The sequence below is a fragment of the Engraulis encrasicolus genome, unplaced genomic scaffold, assembly GCF_034702125.1.
Source record: "Engraulis encrasicolus isolate BLACKSEA-1 unplaced genomic scaffold, IST_EnEncr_1.0 scaffold_442_np1212, whole genome shotgun sequence".
Classification (NCBI taxonomy): Eukaryota; Metazoa; Chordata; class Actinopteri; order Clupeiformes; family Engraulidae; genus Engraulis; species Engraulis encrasicolus.
The window spans coordinates 4,619-29,668 of record NW_026945745.1 but is presented as its reverse complement, the minus strand read 5'-3'; the positions used below and the strand labels follow the sequence as shown (position 1 = coordinate 29,668).

Sequence of the window (25,050 nt, the reverse complement as noted above, 5' to 3'; positions counted from 1 at the left end):
GGAACGATTGCATGCACAGCCCTCCAGGGCGAAACACTGATAGCCTGCCATAGAGCCTGCCAAGGTTACTACTAGGGCCCCCACCACCAATATAGGGCCGGGGTCCAGGGGCGAATGCCCTGCTTGCCCTCTTTATAGCTCCACCCCTGATCCTCCCCTTTCTATGTCTTGCAATGTAGAAAAATCTAGAGGAAGAGCAACAGGGCAAACTCTCCAGCGAGGAGGAAGAGGCGGAAGGGGAAGGGGAAGAGGTACAGTACAGCAGCGTTAAGTTTAAACAGGATGAGCCAGAGGACGCCCAGCACCCAAAACCTGAGGAGGAGCTCCATTATGCCAGCATCGACTTCAGGAAATCACAAGCAGAGGCCACGGTGAGTTATTACTTAATACGTTGATTAGTTATTATGTATGTATGTATGTATGTATGTATGTATGTATGTATGTATGTATGTATGTATGTATGTATGTATGTATGTATGTATGTATTATAATTATTATTATTATTATTATTATTATCAACAGCAGTATTAATACTTGATGAATTCACATATGCCTACTTCATAAATTCAGATTTCTTCAGAGGTTAGAGTTAGTTATTCAATAATTGTTTTTCATGGATTGAATATTATGAATTGTGAGTCTTTATTTATTGAATATTTATTCACACATTCACACTTCATTGATTGTCACATTCGCATTTCATAGTAACATCCCATAAAAAACACAGATAGACATTTTATGCATTCAGTTTTCAGTCGTTCATAGTTCATACACAGACATGGTTTGATGTGCCACAAAAATCCTCCTGCATTCATTTTTTTTCTTTTACAATTTTAATGGCTCTAATAATCTATTGAATTTATTAATATGTTGTGTTTTTTCTGGCCTTGACCCAATTAGAAGCAAGACACACCAGACTCATCTCAGCCCAACCCAGCACAGGAAAACACTGTCTACGCCTCAGTGAACCACCAGCAACTCAGTACTGCCCCCCAAGTGAGTATGGACTGACATTACAGATGTACGCTGGCACTTATTTTCTGTCTACTACATGTTGTGATGTAAACTCTGCTTGCTGCCTCAAGTGAGGATTTAATGACATTATCAGAACGCTAAGTTACTTTGGTATACAACTATATAATTATATGAACTGACAGTCTTTTAAAGGGGTATGCCACTATTTTGCTACATGCTACAGTGATCCATTGACTTTCACTAGCTTAGCTACATACTCCGTCTTTTAACTTGTCTAAAAGCAAGACGCTTAACATTTATAAGACCCCATTTATAAGACACTGATAAGACCCCAGCCAACGATTTTAACTGTATTAAGCCATAAAATAGTGGCATACCCCTTTGAGGGGACCTTATTGTTGATGTTTTCCACTATCCTTTCTAACATTTATAGTACCTGCTTTTACTGATTACTTCTATGACTGTATCTGACCTCTTAACCACAGTATGTCATGGCCATTTCTGATTGGCCAACATTGTCATACGCATGCACTCTTACACCTGTGTCATACTCTTGTAGTGAAGTGTCCTGACATTTATAACAATGTTCACACATTTCCTAGCCAAAGGCATATTGTCTGACAGATATGTTCTCTCGCCACAGGACAGTGAGTGACAGTAACATCTAGGAAGGCCGACCAGGATCCAGTGTAGCCAGATGGACTGTATAGGCTCACCATCTAAAGCAGTGTTTCTCAACAGGGGTGCAGGGGCCCCCTGCGGTGCCACGGGCCCCCTGGGGTGCCACAGGCCCCCTTCAGGGGTGCCGAGGACACGTGGTTGATAAAGAAAATTATGTAATATAATACATATTTGTCTAAATTGAAAGTTAATGCTAGTCAGTGGAATCTTTCATCTGCCATTTTGCCCCAGTCAAGCTGCAACTTCAAACGTAGGTCGTGTGACGTTTCCAAATGTGTTGCTTTTGTGCTTGTGTGGTATCGGATCAGATGCCATGTTACAGCTTGTTGGTTTGGGGTGCCTTGAAATTTTTCATGAATTGAAAGGGTGCCTCGCCTAAAAAAAGGTTGAGGCTGTACATTTATGGCCATAGAATTCAATAAAATTTTGTTCAAATGTATCTAGATTTGGTGAATCCAACAGGGTTTTTTTGGTTTTTGTCTTTTTACTTGAAATCATCAGTCACATCTGGCAACCCTGCAAGGATGCCAGAAACACATTTACTCAAACCCAATTACTTCAACTCCAGGATGACCACGGACTACGTTACCCCTAGACTTCAGATGAGTTTTCACAGTATATTACACTTAGCTGACGCTTTTCTCGAAAGCACCTCACAGTTGTTTTACAGGGTATTGGTTACAGTCCCTGGAGCAGTATGGAGTTTGGTGCCTTGTTCAAGGGCACCTCAGCCATGGAGTGTGGTAGGGAATGGAAGAGTGGGATTTGAACCTGCAACTAGGGCTGGGCGATATGGAAAAAAACCTATATCACGATATGGATTACTTTATATCACGATAACGATATATATCACGATATAGCACAATTACATACGTTTTCAGTTATTATCTTTATTTGCTCTTTATTTTTTCATGTCGCAAAACAACCTTTCTTTAAAATGGATCTTTTTATTATTATTGTTACAGTTACATGAACATACTGTGTATTGTGACAACATGAAATGTAATTAAATGATATTCAATTGTATAAAATTGATAAAATTACTATCACGATATAAACGATATAGGAGAAAGGTCACGATATACACTTTTATATCACGATAACAATATATATCGTCATATTGCCCAGCCTACCTGCAACCCTCTGATCTAACGCGCATCTCCTTAACCACTGGGCCACAGCTGCCCAGTGTGTTACATAATAATGTATTGATATATTATGGGGGGCAGGAGGACCCACTGCTTTGGTAAGAAGTTCCTTGCAAGGTCTGGGCAATATCCATTAACCCCCCACACATTACCACCTTGAAATCCCATGTAAGTCCCATAGCATGAAGGGGACAACATAAGTGGCACCATAAGTAACATGAGTGGGCTTGCATTTGTGTAGGTCTTTCTGTTTATGCTTTGTCCAGAAATGTTTGTTGTTACGAAGACAATGTTATACTTTCTTAAGGAGCTTATGTCACCTTTTCATCACAACTGTTCTGTCATAGTGCTACGGCAATGACATTTTACTAATAGTATTGTCATTTCATTGGCTTATTGCCATGCTGTCATGTTCTTCCTTGCTGTGTTATTGCCCTTACTGTTATTTTGGCTGATTTGTTTTGTCCTCTTATAATTTTGATTGAAGTGTCCTTGGGTATCTTGAAATAAAATGTATTAATAATTTATCATTAATATTATTATTTATTATTATTATTAAAGAGGTTATTTTAGCTGTGTTTATGATTCTAATATTTCTGATGGTTAATTGATCGATCTTGTCATTGGTGCAATGTATTTGATTTAATACACAAAAACAAAAATATTCATGAGTGTTAAATTATTGTGTGTTAAAAATAAAGACCACCAAATGCCAGATTATCTTCTCAACAAATACAATTTACTAGCATCAGACATACATTACACACTCAATTACCTTGATTTACAGTTGCATCCATGATATTTCACAATATTAAATGCCAGCAGAAAACGGTTGTAAATGTTTTTTTTCTTCACGGATATTGATTATTCAGTTCCTGTAGCTTGGAGTCATTTAGTCTTAACAAACTCTGATACACTCTGTAATCTCTGTAGCCACTCTTATTGTTACAGCAAACAAATACACATCATGAGCAATATATACGTATATGGTGCAATAGAACTCAAAGGCAATGTGCAATTACAGAGTCAAACAAAATGGCAGTGCCGAAGAAAGACTTTTTAAAAATGTGAGTGCCGTGGGAGCAGGATGTGAAGAGGATTTTAAACAATACAGTAAAATGTTATCCGGGAAAAGCATTTAGCCAATTTTCAAGTTCATATAGTCTTCAGCAGGAGTTGGATTATCACCACAGTTGTACTTGACACCTTCAGCCGAGACCTTAACAGTCTAAGGACAACATAAAAAACAGCCTTCTTTAACTGAACCAACTATACAGATGGTGTAACTTCAATCTGCTCATTACCGTGCCGGGCCGCGGCAGCGTACCGTGATCATTACACCCTGTGGCCATTCAGAATGCGGGGGCAGTATAGCACCGCTTTTGCAGAGCAGCGTCTGCCTGTGTCTGTGGTCTGTTTGTGCTTCCGTCCTTGCCCGTCCCCCAGTTTTAGTAGTAGTAGAAATACAGTCAGCAAATTGCATGTTTTATTTAGCATTGGGCATTTGATAGGGCATTTGATAATAACACAAGTGTGAGCCTTAAACAAGACCACCATGTGAATTTAAACTCGACTTTTTTTCTGTCTTGCATTCACCGTCTCCCAATCCGTCCCTCACTTATTTCAGCACTATTCAAGCCAGGAACGGGTATCCTCAGGATACAGAGTTTGCATACCTACTACAATTTGAACCGGTAAAGACAATTAAAACCGAGTCAATCAGACAGGAACACCATTGTAATTAAGTGTGTCCCGTGACGCCAGCATGAGAGAGATCGAATTTTAAATTTGGCGACGACATTCTGTCTTCAAAACTGGCATCGGCCGCTTCCAATTTAGGACCATAGGCCTATTCAACCGTTTCCACAACCTCACTGATCACAGTTGCTTCATCTGTAATGCCAGGGCTAAGAATAGGCCTAACGAAAATAGCAAAACAGAGTAGGCTAATAAACCGTAATGGAGAGACTGAGGAGACATGAAATCAAGCGGCGGAGTTCGGACCATTTTGAGTGGACCGATGTCGCTTGCTTTGTGTAGCCCTATCAAGCAAGCCTGTCTGTCTCATTTGTGCGATGAGCACAAAAACACAAATTGAACCACTCGTATAGTGTGAGTCAAACAGACATGAACAACATTGTAGCCTAATGAAGTAGTGCCCCGTCATGTCAGCATGAGAGAGGTGATTTTACATTTGGCGACGACATTCCGTCTTTAAAACTGGCGCATGCCGCTTCCCCTATTGCAGGTTATTACCTGATCTACACTGTCGTTACCACAAAAAACAAGGTAGCACAACTTAATACTATTACTAGCCTATATATCTGGTAGCCTAAATAGTAGGTTGAAGACGGGGGTATTATTGGTGCACTGTTTTTTTTTTTTTTGCGAAGCAGATAATCTGCTTCAGTGTAGCTCATTGTATGTTGATCCCTCCCTCAGTTTTAGGCTACAAGTGGAAAGAGTCAGCCAATTGCGCGTTGCACGTAACATTGGGTATTTGATAATAACACAAGCGTGATCCCTAAACAAGACCGCCAGTCGACGGTGTTTTGTTTTCATTATTCTGTCCTGCATTCACCGTCTCAATTCCGCTCCTAACTTATGGGCTAAGTGATGTCTGTTAATTATTTCTGCACTACCTATTCAAGTCAGGAACGGATATCCTCAGGATAGCCTACGGACTAATAGGTTGAAGACGTTTTTTTTTGTATTGGTGCTTGTGAACATTTCATCCTTTCAATGCGCTGTTGTGCGCGATCGACGGGATTCCGGTTAACTGGGGATGTGATGCACACATGACAATACATCTGTTACACCAGGTGTGGCTAATCATCTGTGATTAGGACTGCAAATTCAGTTGCTTCGGTGGAGATGCGAACCAACAGTATGACTGGGGAACTATGACTCCTTCGGAGGCTGGATAACCTGTCGCGCCACGACATGTCACAAAAGGCTGTGCAGTCCCGTGCACTGCACTGCTGTAACCCACCCCTCCCCCACAGACAAACATTCATGTTCTGAAAAGTTCAACACGTTCTGAACATTTTAGCCGCTTTGCATTAAGTTTTCGAGCAGACACTTGTCCACGGTGACGCAACATCGAAAGAGAAACGCTGTTCACAACCTAACTGAATAAAGATTTCATTAAAAAAAAAAAAACACAGCATTTCTATGAAAATGTGCTGGGTGACCACACTGCCTATGCCTATCCAGATGCACGTATAGCAACAACGAGAAAGAGAGGGAGAGACGGAGAGAGAGAGCGATTAGCGCGTATCTGTGTGTGTGTGTGTGTGTGTGTGTGTGTGTGTGTGTGTGTGTGTGTGTGTGTGTGTGTGTGTGTGTGTGTGTGTGTGTGTGTGTGTGTGTGTCTGTGTGTGTGTCGGGGAACATTTGAAGTGAAAAAACACCCTCCCCCACTTCAGCATCAGATGTTGGTGGTCTACAAGTCAATATGCTTACCCGACTATCTTGTAGCCCAGTCATGAAGTTCATAAAGCCATCGGTAGCCTATAGGCCAAGTTATCCAAAATCCCTCCGCAAATTTCTGCATTGCCTGAGTTCATTGGCTAAAACAACTTTATTTAGGCCTGACTTATTTAGCTCACTTTATTAGCCTTATTTAGGCCTATTATCGTATTTAGGCTTTAACGTGGGCCTATTTTACAAAATATCGAAAGAAGGAAAAGACACGACAGACAAGTTGAGGCTTACTGATCGTAGCCTATTACAGCAAATCGAACATGCGCTTTATGAACACACTAGCCTGAGGGCAAACATCTTTTTGGCACTATTGAGATAACCAGGCCATGCAGGAATTCAACTACCTGGGCCCACACTAAAATACTGACAGACTACAATTGCTTGGATCTTCAGTGGGTTTCGTGGGTCCGGGGGGATGGGTGGTGATGGCACGCTTGATGTATTTTTCCCCACCCCATGCATGCACGCGGACACACAGGGTCGGGACATTCACCCAATGAATGACTGAGTGCGGCTAAATATGCCTGTTGCATATCGTAGCCTAATTATTCACACATCACGTCAAGTCACAAATTAGTAGTCTCTTGCAGTTGACCTATGCCAAATTAACGTCCTCCCTGTAAGGCTGCACTAATTCAAACAGGTAGAGGAGTCGGCTTAGCCTATAGCCAAAGTCTATAAAATGTAGCCTATTTTTTGTAATTTCCAATTATCTAGGCTATGTTTACGATAATGATTTGTTGCGCTACGACGGTGCTCAAGACAAGTTGGAACATAGTCATCTCAAGTGCTCCCATTTTATTTTGATCCTGCTTTAAGTCAATGGGCGAGAGGGACGGATGAAACGGGTGTTTCATTCGTCCCGACAGTGTCTACTGACACTTAAATCCCTTTTGCCTGTAAACCTGACAACTTTGACTTTTCATACTTTCGGATAGGCTAAGTTTTCGAGTAAATCGCAGTGTTTCATTCGTCCCGAGTTTCATGAGTCCCTGCTCTCCCCTACTGCCTAAACTGTTACAGTTTAAATGCGTCCTCTCCAAACAGTGTGTGTGTGTGTGTGTGTGTGTGTGTGTGTGTGTGTGTGTGTGTGTGTGTGTGTGTGTGGGCGAGAGAGGGAGAGAGAGAGAGCGAGGGAGAGAGGCGCTTAATTCCCCGCAGAAAGAGCAAGGCGATGTCTCCAAATATTAGACAAATGCATCTTATTTTAGTTAAGTAGACATCAGGGATGTATTTTGCTTAATAGCAACGCCGACCTGATTGGTTCATATTACTCTGAATAGCCACAGAAGGCTAGGCTATATTTTAATGGGTTTACGCGCGCGAGGTCATCTAACTGTGGTAATAGCCAGGTGCTATTATGAGAGGAAAACTATAGCACGTTGGCAAACATTAAAGTCAGTTTAAGCCATGCATATGATGAACCAGTTTTCTTGTTTGAAAAAACACACTTCCCGGTGCGCAAGGTGCATGCATTTCTGACTGACCCAGATGAAATCGCATGAGGAACTCCATGATTATGAGATGACATTGCATAGGCTATATTTCCCAGCATATATTTCCCCTCTCTCTCTCTCTCCAAACCCAGTTGTACTTGGACTCACTTTTAACACCGCTGGCCTACCCAGGTGAATCGCAGCACACACTGTTTGCAGTGAGCCGTGCCGTGTGCGAGTGCTGTGCAACTTCACCCCTAACGTTTAACCTAGACTAGCGAGTGCAGTGTTGTAAATCACGTGGAATAAGTGCAGCGATTACCTGCGTAGCCTACTTAATTATGGAAGTGAGTGTCATTTGGACTGCCTATGGAATCAAGCCTACTGTCACCAAGCTCTTCCTGTCTCCCCAGCCTCGCAATGGATGGACACCTGGCCACCGCTCCTCCGCCTCCTTCGGAACGGATGACTGTGGGGGGGATCTCCAAGGAAATTTGGAATTTCGGACTTGTAGCCTATAGATTTGGGGTGCCCCGGGACTCTTTTAGATTTCTGTTAGTTAATAAATATTATTTTAAAACTCAATATTTGTGTCTTGGCGTAGGCCTATTTGTGGTGTACAGTACTCTCCAGGGTATTTGGTAACAAGGAGAGGTGTCGCTGGAAAAATGCGCACTTTCTCACCTGCGACACATAACCCGACAGTTGGTTACACTTAATTCCTGCAAAACAGGACAAGCCTGCTTCACTTGACAAGGCAAGGGTACATGTGACTGCAGCCAGTAAGTGTATTTTGCTACATCTTTACTAATTGTGTTCTGTAAAAGAAATTGTCAATTGTGTGTATCTGTGTTCATGCTCTAGTAAAGTCAGCTGTAGTATTGGGAAGGCGTCAGGTGAGCAATTATCAGGGCCACACCCACAGAAACTAGGTATTGTTTTTCTAATTGCTGGGGGCAGTGCGACCCAAGAGTTAAATAGCCAGGCTAAGTGCTAAGGTGTAGGACAAGCCTGCTTCACTTGACAAGGCAAGGGTACATGTGACTGCAGCCAGTAAGTGTATTTTGCTACATCTTTACTAATTGTGTTCTGTAAAAGAAATTGTCAATTGTGTGTATCTGTGTTCATGCTCTAGTAAAGTCAGCTGTAGTATTGGGAAGGCGTCAGGTGAGCAATTATCAGGGCCACACCCACAGAAACTAGGTATTGTTTTTCTAATTGCTGGGGGCAGTGCGACCCAAGAGTTAAATAGCCAGGCTAAGTGCTAAGGTGTAGGACAAGCCTGCTTCACTTGACAAGGCAAGGGTACATGTGACTGCAGCCAGTAAGTGTATTTTGCTACATCTTTACTAATTGTGTTCTGTAAAAGAAATTGTCAATTGTGTGTATCTGTGTTCATGCTCTAGTAAAGTCAGCTGTAGTATTGGGAAGGCGTCAGGTGAGCAATTATCAGGGCCACACCCACAGAAACTAGGTATTGTTTTTCTAATTGCTGGGGGCAGTGCGACCCAAGAGTTAAATAGCCAGGCTAAGTGCTAAGGTGTAGGACAAGCCTGCTTCACTTGACAAGGCAAGGGTACATGTGACTGCAGCCAGTAAGTGTATTTTGCTACATCTTTACTAATTGTGTTCTGTAAAAGAAATTGTCAATTGTGTGTATCTGTGTTCATGACCGACGAGTGACAAGACAAGCAACTCTACCTGTGCAACTCCACCGAAGCAACGACACGTAAGGCACATTTTTATCTCACTGCTGACCTACATCGACAATGTGTTTCCAGAGAATCCCAGTAATCTGCAGAAGGCGCAGGCCTTTCAAACCCTCCAACCAACGCAGAAACCTGGCCAACCTTCAGCCACTACAACCGAACACAACTTCAATCACCTCCTTCACTGTTGGTCTCTGGAACTGCCAGTCAGCTGTCAACAAAGCAGACTTTATCTCTGCTTATGCTAGTAGTCTCTCTGTTGACCTGTTGGCACTAACAGAAACCTGGTTGAAGCCTGAAAACACAGCCACTCCAGCAGCACTCTCAGCTAACTACTCATTTTCACACACCAGTCGGCTGAAGAAAAGAGGAGGCGGAACAGGGATCCTTATCAACAAGCATTGGAGCTATGCCCCCCTGCTGCCTGCCAACAACTACAGCTGCCTGGAATACCATGCAATCAAAGTCACAGCCCCAATCAAGGTGTCTGTACTTGTGATCTACCGTCCCCCAGGAACACTGGGCGACTTTATTGACGAATTGGATACGCTGATCTCCTCCATCACGGACCTAGGCGGCCCCCTACTTGTCCTCGGCGACTTTAACATACATCTAGAGAAGCCGTACGCCACAGACTTCAAGGCCCTGATGAACTCATTTGACATTCAACTAGCCTGCTGCCCCCCGACACACAAGAGTGGTAACCAGCTCGACCTGATCATGACTAAGGACTGCCAAGCGGACAACATCAAGGTAACACCAATGCATGTTTCAGACCACTTTTTCCTCCATTTCACCACCTCCCTACCCGACCCTACACCCACCCCCCCTCCCTTGGTCACATATAGGCGGAATCTACGCAACCTGTCACGCACTAGCTTTGCATCAGTGGTGGCAGATGCCTTGCCCTCAGCAACCGTGCTCTCCTCACTCGATGTTGACACTGCTACAGATTCGCTCAGCTCCACACTGACCTCCTGCCTCAACAACCTCTGCCCACTAGTCACTAAACCTGCAAGACCTTCACAACCGCGACCATGGCTGACAGAGACCATCCGAGCTCTACGTACCACCCTCAGAGCGGCAGAAAGGAAATGGCGCAAAACCCGCAACCCATCTGACCTCGAAAAACTTAGATCTCTACTAGCCTCCTTCTCCGCCTCTGTAACAGCTGCCAAGACGACCTACTACAACGACAAGATCAGCAACACTACAGACCCACGTAAGTTGTTTTCTACATTCAAGTCACTGCTCAACCCTCCCCCCCCTCCTGCACCCATAGACCTTAACCCGGACAACTTTGCCACCTTCTTCACGGAAAAGACGGCAAATATTAGCAAGCAATTCTGTGAACCACCCTCTCGCCCAGAAGACACCCCCCTGGAAAACACGGCGACTCCTGCAACACTTCATGAATTCACTCTGCTCTCTGAAGAAGACGTTTCCAGACTCATCACAAGAAGCCGTCCCACTACCTGCCTACTAGACCCAGTGCCCACGAACCTTCTTCAAGACATTGCCCAAACAGTGGTCCCAGCAATCACATCCATCATGAACTCCTCACTCTCCTCCGGCACTGTCCCCTCCGCCTTCAAACAAGCAAGGGTGACACCACTACTGAAGAAGCCTACACTGAACCCTGCTCATGTCGAAAACTACAGACCTGTCTCACTGCTTCCCTTCCTATCCAAGACGCTAGAAAGGGCAGTTGCAAAGCAAGTCACCAACTTCCTAAACCAGAACGGATTACTTGACCCAAAACAATCTGGTTTCAGAAGTGGACATTCAACTGAAACTGCGTTACTCTCAGTGACTGAAGCTCTAAGGACTGCAAGAACGGAAGGACTATCTTCGGTCCTCATACTCCTAGACCTGTCTGCAGCCTTTGACACAGTCAACCACAAGATCCTCCTGAGGATACTCACAGCCATGGGAATCACAGGCGTTGTCCACTCATGGTTCAACTCCTACCTCTCTGGACGCACCTTCAGTGTGTCATGGCAAGGGAAGCTGTCTACGACTCACACCTTTCCACAGGCGTACCCCAAGGATCAGTGCTGGGACCCCTTCTGTTTGCAATATACACGTCCTCCCTGGGACGTGTCATTCAAACACATGGGTTCTCCTACCACTGCTACGCTGATGACACCCAGATGTACCTTTCGTTCCGTCCAGAGGACACCACGGTTTCGGAACGCATCTCTGCCTGCCTCACCGACTTGTCAACATGGATGAAGGACCACCACTTACAGCTGAACCTGGCCAAGACAGAGCTCCTGGTGATCCCAGCTAAAGAGCCGCTCAGTCACAACATCAACCTCAAGATAGGCTCCACCATCGTGACCCCAAGCAAAGTCGCCAAAAACCTTGGCGTCATGATTGATGATGAGCTGTCATGCTCCAACTACATCAACTCGGTCACCCGGACCTGTCGAATCCAGATGTCCAACGTACGGAATATCAGACCTGTGCTGACACAATATTCTACACAACGACTGGTCCAGGCCACGGTCCTGTCCCGCGTTGACTACTGCAACTCACTCATGACAGGTCTACCTGCTTGTGCGCTAAAGCCTCTGCAGATGATCCAGAATGCGGCGGCACGGTTAATATTCAATCAACCCAAAAGGACCCATGTTACTCCTCTATTTATTGAGTTGCACTGGTTACCGATCGCCGCCCGGATCAAGCACAAGGCATTGACCCTTGCCTACAAAACCATCACAGGAACGGCCCCAGCTTATCTGAAGGACCTACTAACGCCTTATGTTACTGGAAGAGATCTGCGCTCATCCAGCACAAGCCGGCTGGCTCTGCCATCCAGTCGCTCTAGGTACTCCCAGTCAAGATTGTTCTCCGTTGTGGTTCCCAAGTGGTGGAACAGTCTCCCAGAGGCAGCAAGACTAAGCACCTCTCTTGCAGCCTTCAAGAAACAACTAAAGACATTCCTCTTTCGAGAGAATCTACTAGACTAATGATTGAACTGGCCTTGCCCCAGGGCAGAATCCTGACATGATGTTTAGTTTAGTTTAGTTTGTGAGTGTGTGTTTGTGTGTGTGTGTGTTCTCGTTATTTCCTCTTTATTATAAAAAAAAAAAAAAACTAACCCCTCTTTGTAATTGCACTTGTTGTTCTGTATATCTCCTGTGCACTTTGTATTTGCTTGTGATGTTGGCTTGATTATGTCCTCTTCTGAAAGTCGCTTTGGTTATAAAGCGTCTGCCAAATGCAATGTAATGTAATGTAATGTAATGTAATTTGAGCACGAAAACAGCAATATCAGTCGCTTGCTAATTTTTGCCAATGTGACAACATTAAATTCATTAGGGAAGTGTAGGTTAGGTTATCGCCCCAGCTGTTGGCGATGTGAGATAAATAGCCAACGCTTACACGCTCAAACGAAGCGCTGTTAGGTTACTGCGGTGAGGTGTATTGCACTCTCAGTAATTTTTACCAAACGAAAAAAGTATCCACAGCCAGACAACAAGTCTGAAGTTGCAATATTGTCATGAATTCTCTCTGCCTGCCCCATAACAACACAAATTGGTCCTATCTCTTGCTCTCCAGTCTGCCTGATTACGTACACCTGTTCCTACTCGGCTCTACTTCACTCTCTGCCTTGCCTAATCACCTTCACCTGTCTCCACTCTGCTCTGCTCCACTTACCCTCGTTAACTCTCCAGCTGCACTGCATTTACCATTAACCTCTCTCTGTATATAAAGCTCCCTGTTTCAGTCATCTCTTGTCAGATCGTCTGCAAGCATCCTCAGAACCCGTCTGCTCCAGCTTACCATACTCTGACTCCTGATCCCGGACCCGCTTTTGATCTTCGACTCTCCGACTGCTCACCATCCCCGGTAAATCGACCAGCCTTCTGTCATTCGTATACGATTTTGGATATCCCCTGCATTGTACTGCTGCTCCTCTTCACCTGCTCTGTTGTGTGTGTTTCCCCCAGGACTCCCCGGACTCTCCAGCTCTCGGCATCGCTGCTCCACTCCCGGGGGAACACACACACAGACAACCCGGAACCCCTGGAACCACGGTGACCCTGGAACCCTGACCCTCGGAACCCAGGTGACCTTGCACTCCTATTAACCCCTTGTGACCCTGCAATTCTGACAACTCTGGTGAACCCCGAACCCTGAGACCCCCTGGACCCCCTGGACCCCCTGGACCCCCTGAAACCCCTGGACCCCCTGAAACCCCTGGACACTCATTCCTTCATTCCCAACTCCCCTTTTCCCTAATCAATAAAAGCCCTTCTGGGGTTCGTGACAAACGCATCTGGTTCTCCTGTCTCGTACATTACAGTACGATCTGACCACCATGGAACCAGCGCACGAACCATCAGCCATGGACCGCCTGGAACGTGCCGAGGGTGAGATGTCCCGGATGACCGGTGATGTTGCGTCGTTGATTCAACTCGGTCATCAGCATCAACAACAACTCCAGCTACAGCAACAGCAACTGGCCGAGGTGATTGAAGCACTCACACATCTGAGAACTCCGTCAACCGCTCCAGCCCCCAACGCTCCAGCCCCCAACGCTCTGGCCCAGGTGTCTCCAGCCCCATCTCCCGAAACTTCCACCCCAGAACCAAAGATCGGCAATCTAGAGCGCTTCAATGGCGACTCGACCCAAGTCCGGCCCTTCCTGACCAACTGCCGACTCCTGTTCTCACTGCAACCCAGGACCTTTGCTTCAGAAGGAGCCAAAGTTGGATTCACCATCACCCACCTGACTGGTCGGGCCCGTCTATGGGGGGCAGCGGAATTCGAGCAACAGACCCCAGCTTGTGCCAGCTTCGAGGCGTTTGCGAAGGAGATAACCAAGGTGTTCGACCTAGGCTCAACAACTGCGGAGGCATCCCAAGAACTTCTGACCATCAGACAGGGCAATCGCACAGTCGCCGATTACTCCATTGAGTTCCGGACCCTGGCCAGACGCAGTTCATGGAACATGGTAGCCGTGGTGAATGCCTTCGTTCACAGTCTGGCAGACTACATCAAGGACGAGCTAGTGTCATATGACTTACCCTCAACCCTCGACGAAGCCATTTCCCTGGTGAATCGTATCGACCGCCGAATCCAGACCCGCAGACGAGAGAAGGGGCGCCAGAATCAACGTGCTGTCCGCATTCGGGGTGACTCTTCAGCTTTCCAGACTCATCCAGTAACCTCTCTTGCCCAGCCCACACAGTTGACGCACTCAGCCCAACCAGAGCCCATGGAAATCGGTCGTGCTTCTCTCACCCCAGAAGAACGGCAGCGTCGCTTCGCATCAAACCTTTGCCTGTACTGCGGAGGTGAGAATCACCGTGTATCTACCTGTCCGGCAAAAGCCAGAGCTCACCAGGCGTAGGGGGGATCCGGGTGAGCTCAGCATGTCTTCAACCTCCCATAGCCCGAAAGCCTCTGCTCCAGGTCCGTCTTCAGCTCCCTAACTCCCTCCACACGCTGTCAGCCTTGGTCGACTCTGGGGCTGAGGCCAACATCTTGGACGCTGAGCTTGCCCAACAACTGGGCATAGGGCGCCACCTTCTGCCCTCACCCGTTCCTGCACGAGCTCTGGATGGTCACCCGCTCGGCACAGTAACTCATACCTCAGCCCCTGTAACCATGCTATTGTCTGGAAACCACCAGGAGGCCATCCAGTTCCATCTTCTGCGCTCCCCTGGGCAACCACTCATTCTCGGATATCCGTGGCTACGCCAACATAACCCCCACCTCGACTGGGAAACTGGGATTGTACGGGAGTGGGGAAGAGAATGCCACCGGACCTGCCTAAAAGGAGCGATCTTACCCACCTGTCCCAAACCCACCGAATCCGTCCTGGATCTTTCCAAAGTACCTGCCTGCTACCATGGCTTTCGTGAGGTCTTCAACAAATCCAAAGCCACCTCTCTGCCCCCTCATCGACCCTACGACTGCGCTATTGACCTCCTTCCTGGCACTGCACCTCCAAAGGGCCGTCTGTACTCTTTGTCTGCTCCCGAAAGAAAGGCCATGGATGATTACATCAATGATTCCCTGGCCGCTGGAATAATCCGTCCATCATCCTCACCTGCCGGAGCCGGGTTCTTTTTTGTTGGAAAGAAAGATGGATCTCTCAGACCCTGCATCGACTACAGGGGATTGAATGACATAACAGTCAAGAACCGATACCCCCTGCCACTTCTGGCATCTGCATTTGAACTACTCCAAGGGGCAACCATCTTCACTAAACTCGACCTCAGGAATGCCTATCATCTGGTACGAATGAGGGAGGGTGATGAGTGGAAAACTGCTTTCAATACCCCTACCGGACACTACGAGTACTTGGTCATGCCATTCGGCCTTACAAATGCCCCAGCAGTGTTTCAAGCCCTTGTCAATGACATCCTCCGGGACATGCTGAATGTCTTTGTATTCGTTTACCTTGACGATATTTTAATATTCTCAAGCTCCACCTCTGAACACGTCCGCCACGTCCAGCTGGTCCTGCGTCGCCTCTTGGAAAACTCACTTTTCGTCAAGGCCGAGAAATGCGAGTTCCACGCCAAATCTGTGTCCTTTCTGGGGTACATTGTGACTGAAGGGAGTATCCGGATGGATCCTTCCAAGGTTTCAGCAGTGAACACCTGGCCGGTACCAGAGAACCGCAAGAAACTGCAACAATTCTTGGGCTTTGCTAACTTTTATCGGAGGTTCATTCGGAATTACAGTAAGGTGGCTTCTCCTCTCACTGCCCTCACCAGCACTAAGACTCTGTATCGGTGGACTCCAGAGGCGGACAAGGCGTTTAAAGCACTTAAAACCCGCTTCATTTCTGCACCCATCCTCCAAATGCCAGACCCCGAGCGGCAGTTTGTGGTGGAGGTGGACGCATCGGATATTGGGGTCGGAGCAGTCCTCTCCCAGCGCGCTGCAGAAGACGGCAAGTTGCACCCCTGTGCTTTCTTTTCCCGTAGACTGACTTCTGCAGAACAAAACTATGACATTGGGAACCGGGAACTGTTAGCCGTGAAACTTGCCCTGGAAGAATGGCGACAATGGCTAGAGGGCACAAGTACTCCATTCCTGGTTTGGACAGACCATAAGAATCTGGAGTACATACGAACTGCCAAAAGGTTGAACTCGCGCCAGTCCCGGTGGTCCCTTTTCTTTACGCGATTCAACTTCACCCTCTCATATCGCCCAGGTTCACGCAATGGGAAACCTGACGCTCTCTCCCGGATGTTCCAGAAAGACGAAGCTCCTATGGAGGAACCAACCCCCGTCCTCCCGAGCTCATGTATCATCGCCGCTCTAACCTGGGATGTAGAGGAACGTGTCAGAGAGGCAATCCGTACCCAGCCAGGTCCTAGTGCTTGCCCAGATGACTGCCTCTTCGTACCAGGTCACCTTAAGTCACAGGTGATCCAGTGGGGCCACGATACCCACCTGGCCTGCCATCCCGGGGTTGAACGTACCTTTCGCCTGCTCTCCCAGCGGTTCTGGTGGCCCTCGATGAGGGCTGATGTCCGGGAATATGTGAAAGCATGCCTCACCTGCAGTCAGAATAAGACCCCCAGTCGCCCACCTGCAGGATTGCTTCAACCCCTGCCGGTGCCCAAGCGCCCATGGTCACACTTGTCGTTGGACTTCGTCTCTGGTTTGCCCCCATCCGATGGTAACAATGTCATCCTTACCATCGTTGATAGATTCAGTAAGATGGCTCACTTTGTCCCACTCCCCAAGCTACCCTCTGCAAAGGAGACAGCACAAGTAGTCCTGGAGCAGGTATTTAGGATACACGGACTACCCAGGGACATAGTGTCCGACAGGGGGCCCCAATTTGCATCTGTCTTTTGGAAGGAATTCTGCCATCTCATCGGGGCCACTGCCAGCCTAACATCCGGCTTCCATCCACAGTCGAATGGGCAGGCGGAGAGATTTAACCAGGAATTGGAGAAGTCTCTCCGCTGCATGGCTTCGCGCAATCCCAGATCCTGGGCTCAGCAGCTCCTGTGGGTAGAATATGCGCATAACTCTCTCCCAAGCTCAGCAACTGGCCTTTCCCCCTTCCACTGCGTGTATGGTTACCAGCCACCGCTGTTCGCCAGTCAAGAAGCCGCTGCATCCTGTCCGTCTGCTCTGGCCCATGTCCGACGTTGCCGCAGAACTTGGTCCCAGGCCCGGACTACCCTCCTCCGGTCAGTGGCCAATTATGCAGCTGGGGCAAATCGTCGGAGGATACCGGCACCTCCGTACCAAGTGGGACAAAAGGTGTGGCTGTCCACTAAGGATCTGCCGCTCCGAGTGGAGTCTCGCAAGTTGGCACCCCGATACGTCGGCCCGTTTCAAGTGGAGAAGGTGATCAGCAGGTCTGCCGTTCGACTCAAGCTCCCCGGCTCCATGAAGGTTCACCCTACCTTCCACGTTTCCAAACTGAAGCCAGTGCACGAGAGTGACCTGGTCCCCGATGCTCAGCCACCACCTCCTCCTCGCATGATTGAGGGGGGCCCTGTCTACACGGTTGCGCGTCTCCTCCGGTCTCGTCGGCGGGGCAGGGGGATCCAATACCTGGTAGACTGGGAGGGTTACGGCCCGGAGGAAAGGATGTGGGTGCCTGCCAGCAGGATTGTGGATCCTGCTTTGGTTGTGGAGTTTCACCGTCTCCATCCCGACCAGCCCTCCCTTCGGAGGGGTCGCCCCAAGGGGGTTGAACGTGGCCCTAACCGTCCGGCTGTTCAGCTGGCAAGACCTGTACCTGCACCCGTCCCTGTGCCTGCACCTGCTCCTGGCCCCGACTCCGACCCTGATCTGTCTGTGTCTGATGTCGCCTCCACTGCTGGAGACGTTGAGATGAATAAGTTGCCCTCGGAGGGGGTGGCGATGGATTCTGACGGGTCTGAAGAGTTCTAGCCCTCCTCCGGTTCCCCCTTCCGCCCTCCCTGCCTTGGTGGTTCCATTTTGGGACTTCTGGGGCCGTCCCTAAGGGGGGGGGTTCTGTCATGAATTCTCTCTGCCTGCCCCATAACAACACAAATTGGTCCTATCTCTTGCTCTCCAGTCTGCCTGATTACGTACACCTGTTCCTACTCGGCTCTACTTCACTCTCTGCCTTGCCTAATCACCTTCACCTGTCTCCACTCTGCTCTGCTCCACTTACCCTCGTTAACTCTCCAGCTGCACTGCATTTACCATTAACCTCTCTCTGTATATAAAGCTCCCTGTTTCAGTCATCTCTTGTCAGATCGTCTGCAAGCATCCTCAGAACCCGTCTGCTCCAGCTTACCATACTCTGACTCCTGATCCCGGACCCGCTTTTGATCTTCGACTCTCCGACTGCTCACCATCCCCGGTAAATCGACCAGCCTTCTGTCATTCGTATACGATTTTGGATATCCCCTGCATTGTACTGCTGCTCCTCTTCACCTGCTCTGTTGTGTGTGTTTCCCCCAGGACTCCCCGGACTCTCCAGCTCTCGGCATCGCTGCTCCACTCCCGGGGGAACACACACACAGACAACCCGGAACCCCTGGAACCACGGTGACCCTGGAACCCTGACCCTCGGAACCCAGGTGACCTTGCACTCCTATTAACCCCTTGTGACCCTGCAATTCTGACAACTCTGGTGAACCCCGAACCCTGAGACCCCCTGGACCCCCTGGACCCCCTGGACCCCCTGGAACCCCTGGACCCCCTGAAACCCCTGGACACTCATTCCTTCATTCCCAACTCCCCTTTTCCCTAATCAATAAAAGCCCTTCTGGGGTTCGTGACAAACGCATCTGGTTCTCCTGTCTCGTACATTACAATATTAGACGTTTCAAATCTTGCGATGCGATAATCGGTATGGCTTCTGGCTACACTCAATTTGCATTTTGTCAGAGCTTGCACATTAATGCAATTCATCCGATCATCATTTAAAAAAAAAAAAAGAAAATTCATTACATTATTTAGGCTATTCTTTTTATGACTCTTCCTACTTCCTGGAGGTGTTCTCACACAATTTATAGGCATGTTGTTATCCGCTGAATCGGTGCGTGCTGGTGAATATGAGCATATATTAATATGCCGTCAGCATCGTAAAATATTCCATATGGTAATAAACATTTTGGACGTCCAAGCTCACACGGGAGCGCTGCAATAGGTAAGCTGTAGGCCAGAGAGAGAGAGAGAGAGAGAGAGAGAGAGAGAGAGAGAATCCTGACATGATGTTTAGTTTAGTTTAGTTTGTGAGTGTGTGTTTGTGTGTGTGTGTGTTCTCGTTATTTCCTCCTTATTATAAAAAAAAAACTAACCCCTCTTTGTAATTGCACTTGTTGTTCTGTATATCTCCTGTGCACTTTGTATTTGCTTGTGATGTTGGCTTGATTATGTCCTCTTCTGAAAGTCGCTTTGGTTATAAAGCGTCTGCCAAATGCAATGTAATGTAATGTAATGTAATGTAATTTGAGCACGAAAACAGCAATATCAGTCGCTTGCTAATTTTTGCCAATGTGACAACATTAAATTCATTAGGGAAGTGTAGGTTAGGTTATCGCCCCAGCTGTTGGCGATGTGAGATAAATAGCCAACGCTTACACGCTCAAACGAAGCGCTGTTAGGTTACTGCGGTGAGGTGTATTGCACTCTCAGTAATTTTTACCAAACGAAAAAAGTATCCACAGCCAGACAACAAGTCTGAAGTTGCAATATTAGATGTTTCAAATCTTGCGATGCGATAATCGGTATGGCTTCTGGCTACACTCAATTTGCATTTTGTCAGAGCTTGCACATTAATGCAATTCATCCGATCATCATTTAAAAAAAAAAAAAGAAAATTCATTACATTATCTTGGCTATTCTTTTTATGACTCTTCCTACTTCCTGGAGGTGTTCTCACACAATTTATAGGCATGTTGTTATCCGCTGAATCGGTGCGTGCTGGTGAATATGAGCATATATTAATATGCCGTCAGCATCGTAAAATATTCCATATGGTAATAAACATTTTGGACGTCCAAGCTCACACGGGAGCGCTGCAATAGGTAAGCTGTAGGCCAGAGAGAGAGAGAGAGAGAGAGAGAGAGAGAGAGAGAGAGAGAGAGAGACTACCACGTGGTAAAGCGTATAGCGAGCGCTCCCAAGTGCCACCCGGCGGTTGTTTGGGTACACTGCAGCTAGGCCCGGTACGTACCGAGGTGGATGACGTGGCATTACCTCGGTAAAGGGTGTGCATTGTAGGGGGACCGACTGTAAGATCACATATCTCCGACACATCAATCCTCTCTATAGTGGTAGTCTGCACAAGTATCATGTAGATAGCCTGAATAGTTATAGTGGGGTTTTTTTTTTCAAACCATACCAGAAACTCTATGAATGAAGAGAATCGATTTGCTTTTTTATAGGAAACTAACGCCGGAAGAGAACATCCCCTTGCCGAGGCAGGTCAATTTCATCCTGTAGCTATTCCCAGACTTGACCACAACTCAAGCTTTTAAGAAAGTGGGACCAAATATGTTTGTCCAAGCTAGGTATCTCGTAAGATTAAAATCTACCACAGTATCAAATCCAATTAAATTCAAGCAACATTTTTTCATCCACCCATCCCACATATTTCCTGAAAAGGGTTCTATTCTTTGCTGTGTTAACTGTGAAATCAACAACTTATAAAAAGTAGCTAATTGAAAACATTACAAACATACAATAGATAAAACATTTCCTCCATGGTGACTTACTTCGAGAGTGGCGTACTCAGAAGAGCTTTTGGAACAGGGAACAGGAGCCATGTATGTGTGATCAGTGGAGATTTCTTCTGTGCCCTGGTCAAATGTATAATTTTTTAAAAGGTATGCTAGACACATGGTGACATTGTTGTGCTTTAACTAACATTGCAATACATGTTATACTTTCATACATGTATAAATACATACATTAATAAAGACACATTTATAAAAATGTATGCATTTTACAACAATCTGCAGTTATATTAGAAAGCATTGAAACAATCAGAATTGCACAAGAAATGCACTCAGAGAGTGCAGACCTCTGCCAAGGAAGCTGTAACATTGTTACACCCTACTTTTTCAAATCGTTCTGGAGTTAGAAACTGGAATTTAATCACTTGTTAATTTTACTCCACACAATTTCATCCAAATCATGGTCACAACTTTTTCAGTTATCCTGCTGACAGACAAATAAATAGACAGACAGACTGACAAATAGACAAACAAACCAATTAGACCGAAAACATGCCCCCCTTGGCAGAGGTCAACAGAACAACAACAGAAATAATGTGGAGGGAATGAGTGAACAGCAATATACTGTATGGGGGAATGAGTAAGTAGCGATATCCACCTGACTGCCTGTAGTGGAGCCCCCAGTAGGTCTGGAGGGGGAGTTTCTAGTCGAGAACCTGAGAGAACAAAGAATAAGGCTGCTTACATTGACACAAGCAACTCGCTCTGACATACATTAATATGCATAAAAACACACGTCAAGACATTTTAGCACGTGCCGCAAGTAGTATCTCCTCCAATGAAGATACATGTAATGCAAGAATGAAAAATTCAGGTGCCACGTTTTGCTATGCATTGAAGCATACCGAAATGAAGGGATGTGTAGCCTTGTGGTATGCGTATGCGTCCAGATGTGTTGACTATAAGTATATGTAAAATTAACTTGAACATTTACAACATATATTAACATAGGCCTACATTACATTGCAATACCATTTGTATATGATTTCATCCCAGACAATTTACAGTATATGGGTAGATGACGGATAGGCAGCAAAAAACTTTTTTTTTTCACAAAACATTGTTTATGAGGGGAAAAAGTATATGTCTACGTAGTGCAACAATTAATCTTTCAAAAAATCCAAGTGGTCACAATGTTGGTCTATTCATTGATTATTATTTAACGTTGATAAAGCAATTTGCTGAAAATATGTCCTTTGGTGTGACGTTAAGAAATAAATATATTAAGTAATGTAGAAATGGCTTGATGGAGTTTTATGAACATTGTTACACTCTTCATATTTATTGCATTTTTTTAAAGTCTTAATTTAATGAGAAATTACCATTTAAGTATTTTTTTCCCCATTAGATGTGAGATTATTAGAAACCTTCGAGGAAAAACAGGGATATCTTTCTTTTAAATGTTCAAAATTGTCCGAATTTATACTAACTTTTCAGGGACGATAATTTGTTCTTCCCTAATGCAATATTCAGTGTTTATCAAACATATTGTTTAGCTCAAACAAATATTTGAGCGTTTAAAACATGTCACACCGTAGGACATTCATGTCACGCTAAAGGACAGAAATGCAAAACTGAGCCAGAAACAAATATATCAACATGATTATTTTGTCTTTTGATCATAATATAATGTTGTAGTCAATATGGACCTACACTTTACACTTATAAGTCTTTGAATCGTCGATTATCAGCCTATCATAACTCTTAATGACAGCCATGCGGTCATTGAATTTAACCTGCAGAGCTCATAAGACTCATACTGAAGTGTGACCTTGGCATGACCATCACACTTTTGTAGGTATGCTATGACTGTCACACCATTGAACCTGTAGTGTGTAGTGGCCAGTGCCTGTTTGGTATCTCAAGCTGGACAGCACATTTATGCTGTATATTGAGCTCTCCACAGCATACTTTATTCATCTATACTCCTCTATGTACTCTCTCACTGATCTTTCCTTCACTGTTACCATTATATTTTATGGTTTCAAAGCACCATTAATGACATTTTATATAATTTAGATTTAATCTAAAATCAACAGCAAATATTCATCAACAATGCATCAAAGTATGAATTCCAAAGGCCAATAAAGGAATAAGTAATTTGAATACACAATATTTATCTAGTCAAACAACAAAATAAAAAAATATGTACTTCCAGTTGTTTTAAAAGCTATTTCTCAAATATCTAGTCCATTGGTGTGACCTGTTTGTCCTTTGGTGTGATACTCCAAAGTGTCACACCATAGGACTTTTACCATCACACCATAGGACTTTTGAGCTTTTGAGTTAATTTAAAGCCATGTCGTTGCCAACTGAAATACAATTTCACCTTTAGTAAGATGCATTTTCATACATCTACATAAGAAAAAAAATATGAAAAATATACACTATTGTCAATGTATTTTATGGCTGTCACACCAAAGGACTACAAAACTAATGCATCTTGTGGGAGCAAAACATAATTGATTGACTGAAGAACTCTGAGAGAAAAATATAAAATCCACCCTTGCCATTGGCTTCTTAAGGGTCTAAAGTCACAATTTATGTACCGCTGGAGCTTCAACAATAGACAATTATCCACAGAATTAACCAAAAATATGATGTCACACCACAGGACATTGTTTTCTGCGACAAAGTTTCATAAGTCCATACGGTCTCAGAAAAACAGGAGAAAATTTAAGCATTGCCACTTGCTAAAATAGACACCTTGAAAAACATGCCAGGGTTGTTTAGACAAATGACCGAGCTTTGATTGTTTATTTAAAAATATTTTAATATGGAGAACCAGGCTTGCCTCAGTCACACCATAGGACAAATGTGACATTTGACTCAAAATTAAGTATACTTATTTAAGCTCTGGATTTATTACACATTACTTTTTCACAACAACGACATTAGTTTAATCATGTAAAGCATTGACAATTTTGAAAGCATGAATTTACTTAATTTTAAGAGCCTGCGACAGCAAAATTTACACGTCACGTCATCTACCCATATCCAAAGTGCTTCACAGTAATATATATATAGATATATGAAGAGTTCAGATGCAAAACCCCCTAAGTGCCTTTTCAAAAAATATTCTTAATTCATTTTTATTTAATACAAAGCTATCAGAATTGCATATTTTTACATTTTATTCATGTAATATAACTATTTATATGTATTATCAAGTACATAGATGTAAACCAAACCAACAACGGGGTTCTCTAAAAATATAGAAATGCAGGTCTTCAGAAATGGAGTTAGGGGGTTTTGCATCTGAACTCTTCATATATATATATATATATATATATAGTTTATAATAGTATATTGAGAATAAAATAAATTAAAATCAAATCAAAGTTTATAAACAAAATACATTTACTGCACTCTGAAGCTTAAGATTTGTAGCAGGCCATACTCACACTCTTTTGTAAGCAAGACCTCCGACCAAAGTCCCAAATCCAGCGAGCATCCCTCCGATGAGAGCTCCAGCCAGGGTCCTGTCTGAGTGGAAATTGGTGGCTTTGTAGAAACAAAAGCATAAACAATAGTGATGATTTAGTGTGTTCACACACTGCCACTGAGGGACTCGTTTCTCAAAAGCATAACCAGTTAGCAACTTAGTAGATAGCCAAAGGAAAATTGCATTACAAACAAGTAAATTGCAACAATGTTGTCAAGAAACTCCAGAAACGCTTAAAAAAGGACAAGCTCATGGAATTTCGCGTGTGATTGTTGGGATCCATGTCATAAATTATGGTCTAATCTTAATTGCTAGTGCTGTGATTGTTAACTTTCTACCTAGATATGACCAGACAAGTGTTTTATCCAGGAAGCAATTCAATGTAGGGTTGCCTTTGGTCACTGTGTTGAATGAAAGATTAATTAAAACGCTATTTGAATCATTGAAACTCACATATGT

At 45.1% G+C, this 25,050-nt stretch overlaps 2 long non-coding RNA genes across 2 annotated transcripts; one reads left to right on the top strand and one right to left on the bottom strand.

Moving 5' to 3' along the window:
* Nucleotides 1-262: 262 nt before the first annotated feature.
* Nucleotides 263-1,700, top strand: LOC134444066 (uncharacterized). Its single transcript, XR_010033857.1, has 3 exons — nucleotides 263-371; nucleotides 901-996; nucleotides 1,619-1,700. It is a non-coding gene; the product is annotated as an uncharacterized LOC134444066 (long non-coding RNA).
* A 1,865-nt stretch (nucleotides 1,701-3,565) lies between these two features.
* On the bottom strand, nucleotides 3,566-24,587 carry LOC134444068 (uncharacterized). The gene is made up of 4 exons (XR_010033858.1): nucleotides 24,551-24,587; nucleotides 21,745-21,802; nucleotides 21,126-21,209; nucleotides 3,566-4,032 (listed from the first exon to the last, which is right to left on the bottom strand). It is a non-coding gene; the product is annotated as an uncharacterized LOC134444068 (long non-coding RNA).
* Between the last annotated feature and the right edge of the window lie 463 nt (nucleotides 24,588-25,050).